At 30.7% G+C, this 4,169-nt stretch overlaps 1 non-coding gene across 1 annotated transcript; it reads right to left on the bottom strand.

The window, feature by feature from the left end:
* Nucleotides 1–3,753: 3,753 nt before the first annotated feature.
* Nucleotides 3,754–3,908, bottom strand: LOC142173964 (5.8S ribosomal RNA). The gene has a single exon (XR_012703329.1). It is a non-coding gene; the product is annotated as a 5.8S ribosomal RNA (ribosomal RNA).
* Nucleotides 3,909–4,169: the final 261 nt, after the last annotated feature.

Raw genomic sequence — 4,169 nt, 5'->3', positions numbered from 1 at the left:
TTTTTTGCTTATCATTTGTTTGAATGAACTATGAGGTTTCTTCTTATCATACTCCTATTACATTTATTTCTTGAAAGTTGGAAGGAAAAGAAATAAGTTACAGTTTGTCATAGTCTCTCTCACTCGTTTAATTTCATCTTTATGCAAAAACATGCGTCTCACTTTCTAATCAACATTTTAGTTTTTATATTCTTCTTCTTTTAAGTATTTTAAATTAATTAAGCAAGTCAGTCATCAAGTCAATAAAAGTTTTATTACAAATATCTACTACCTACACTTTGCATTGTTTTACTTTTCTCTTTTTTTCTAATTTCACTCTCTCCCTCTAAACAATAAATCCTACAAGTTGAAAGCTAAAATACGAAACCTAGATTGAGATTGAAGACTTGAAGAGTCTGTATAACTAAAAGGTATTTGACAGCATGGGTAAGTTTAAAATATTATTTTTTTAAAATCTCGTTTGAATAATGGTAAACTTAAACATACTCAATTTTTTTTAGAAGAAAAAAATCTCAATTTTTTTGTTATTTACATGAGGTATCAGATCATGTTATTCAACTAATGTTCTGATACCTTATGTAATTATTTTTATTTCTAAACTATAAAATATAAATTGATAGGAGAGCATGTTTATCAACGCATGCTCTGATAACACATGTGAGAATATTTTAAAGTTAAATGATAAAATATATATATATATATATATATATATATATATATATATATATATATATATTCCTACTATGAATAAGGAAGAGTGAGAGCTGCCTCCGGTTAAAGAAAGAGATGCATCCGGTTATAATTTGGGTCATGAGGGTGCTTTTCGTAATTTCTGTTGGATTATCCTTTCTTATTGGTTACTGCACAAGTATTACTATAGTTGCTTCATAAAGTTTACATGTGTTTGACCGTTATATCCTTGTGCACTTTGTGTGTTAGCCCTTTTGCGCATTTGCTGTCCTAGGTGGGCCCCAACTGAATCCCTTTTTTTCTTCTATGTGCTTTCATTAATGCATGTTTCATCATTTATCTAATTATTTAGTTTATTATTTAACAATTAATTACGTTTACTGCTAATTTTTATATAATGTTGTTAAACCACGGTTTATTTATTTGCCATGTAAAACTAACAAGTGGTCTTTATTTCTTTTAAGATTTTGCAACAAAAAAAAAAACAATTCTTAAATTATGCACGGAATGCATCAAAGGAAATTAATAAGGCTGTCAAAACATTGTTAGAAATTGTATACATTATTATTGATATTGAACATGATAAAATCACTAGGTAATTTTTTATATTTTCAAAATTTAGTGGACATAATTATTTAATTATGTGATATTGAGAGAGAATAAATATTCCGTAAAATTAGTCGAAGTGCACATACGCTGATAAATATAAAAGGTAAACCGTTTTTTATGTTTAAAATAAAGTCATTTTAAAAATTAGGACAAAGGCTAGAATGAACAATATTTTTCATGTTTTCCGAATATCATGATCTTTCACCAAAAATATTGGGTTAGTTCATGTTTATTTGTTTAGGATAAGTGATTAAGTCATCATAAACCATTAAAGCTTCATATGAGTTCAAGAAAGTTAAACCAAGAAAAATGAAAAGAAATATTGGTTCCTAAAATGGTTTTTTTGAAAAGTGAAATGGAAGTTTTGTACTAAGGAAAATAGCTAATCTTGAAGAACATCTGCAAACATTAAATTGCAACATAAAATTGTTAAATTTTATTTTGAAAATTCTAAATGTTAACTTTATGAATGAAATTCATTAATTTCATGTTACAAAAGCACTTATGCCGTATTAACTATACTTTCCTGATTTTTTAACATATTTATTTTTTATAAAGAATAAGCTATTAAATATTTGATTTAATTCAGTACAGGGGATATTATCTATACAATGCTAAAGTTCAATTGGGTGTGAGAACTTATTGGAGTTCGAAATAAAATTTATTAAATATTTTAATAGATGTCATTAAGGGTACAATGGGCAGTTTAAAATTAAATTATTACTAAATATAGAAAGATAATATTTTTCTAGGACCGACAAAAAAATAAAGAGTGTCACATAAATGAGACGAAGAAGTATCATTTTATATGAGATAAAATGTAAAATTGAAATACTCATCTTAGGGTTAAATAAGGACAAGCTAATTACTACAAAACCTATATTGTCGGGCTCGTAAAATATTAATGGTGCTTGAAAAGCAAATAGAACAATACAAGTATTGTTATTTAATGAACTAGAATGGAAAGTGTCAAAAAGAATTTACTCCATAATAACATACACTATATACATAATTGTTCTTTGTATTTCTCATTTTTGCATTTTTATAATTTTGATGTTATGTTGCTTTCAGTGTTGCAGCAATAAGTAATTCATGAAATACAAAAAATATTTATTTATTAAAATATTATATATGTCATAAAAAATAAATTATTTTGGAACGTATTTTGTTATATATATGATTATGTTAAGATTATATGTTATTTAAGGAAAGACAAATTTGATAATAAAAACATATGTAGCGGGAGAGGTTGGTAATAAATGTATGTAAAATGGGAGCTTCATAAGTGCTCTAGGAATTACAAAAAGATTGGAGAAATCATGTTGGACAAAATCATTAATGCTAAAAGCTAATACAACCTCCACGACTATTAATCATATACAACTGGAAAAAATAAAACTTCACCGTCTTAAAACAATCCAAATGCTCAAAGCACCACAAAGAATAGAATAAGTAATAATGAACCTTACTGTTTTCAATTAAACGATGGGAAGTATTTCTTATAACCGTGATACTTTCACATCTAAAAGAATACTATTATAGTATATTCATACTTTGTATTAATGAGTTTATCTAATCTATAAATAAGTCAACTAACGTAAAGGACTATCGAATGATTGCTCACATATAATTGGGCCCGGGCGACTTATAACCTATATATATATATATATATATATATATATATATATATATATATATATATATATAATTATTTTCTTCATAAGTTTCGTCTGCCTCTGGTTGTGATTCAGCAAGTCCAAAATTTCTCTCTTTCTACTTTGAAATTATCTTGTTCTTCTATAAGTTTTTCTCCGAGTAATGGGTTGTCTTTTTAGATTTTTGCTCCTAATAATGGTAAGTACTAATTTTTTTAAATGTGGTGGCTTGTTTTTCTTTTAAAAAAAATACATGGTGTTTTTCTATAATAGTTGGTTATAAATTTAGGTATGTTAAATTATAATTTAGTGATAAAAAATCCTAAATCCCAAATAACCCGCCACTTGAGATCTCCTTGCAGAAAGCTTTCTCCCATGGACGCTCCCGCCTCTACCCAGTCCGTCGCTGAGGACGATTTTTTAATTGCAATTCGGACGACGGAGCCACTCGATTCTAAGACTGGGTTGTTCCCGGTTCACTCTCCCTTACTATAGTAATCCTTGTAAGTTTTTTTCTCCGCTTATTGATATGCTTAAACTCAGCAGGTAGTCCCGCCTGACCTGGGATCGCGGTAGGATTGCCTAAGCGCAAGAAGGATTAGGGAATTCAAACATTCGATAGGTTGGAGTCACGACACTACGAGAGTTGATTTTCAATCACCACTTGTCGTGACGTCCGTTGTGATGGAATCACATTTAGGATAACCGCACGCTTGAGGCGCACCAGAGGCCAGTATCCGTCCCACGATACTACCACAACTATAAGTCTGGATGCCGTGTGTGGGGGCGATATGATACGTGACACAAAGGTAGACATGCCTCGGCCTAATGGCTTTGGGCGCAACTTACATTTAAAGACTCGATGGTTCATGGGATTCTGCAAGTTACACTAAGTATCATATTTTGTTGTGTTCTTCATCGATACGAGAGCCAAGATATCTGTTGTCTAGAGTCATTGATGTTTCAAAGAAGCACAAGTCCTCCCATGCGCACCGCAGGCAGGGCGCGAGAGGCATGCTTTCAATTTAGTATTCCTTGCGCTTTTCGTGCTTGGGGTTCGTTAATCACCAAGCACGTGCGTGAGCATGCAACAGGGATAAGAGGGAGCTGCACAGAGGAAGGCCGAAGTGCCCCAGCCACACAGCTCCCCAGTGTTTAAATAAGTTTGTGGGTCATTTTGCTTTGCAGGTTTCGAAAATGATCCTTCTGCAGGTT

This window comes from Nicotiana tabacum, chromosome 19 (genome assembly GCF_000715075.1).
Source record: "Nicotiana tabacum cultivar K326 chromosome 19, ASM71507v2, whole genome shotgun sequence".
NCBI classification, from domain to species: domain Eukaryota; kingdom Viridiplantae; phylum Streptophyta; class Magnoliopsida; order Solanales; family Solanaceae; genus Nicotiana; species Nicotiana tabacum.
This window is presented reverse-complemented; position numbering and strand designations above follow the sequence as displayed.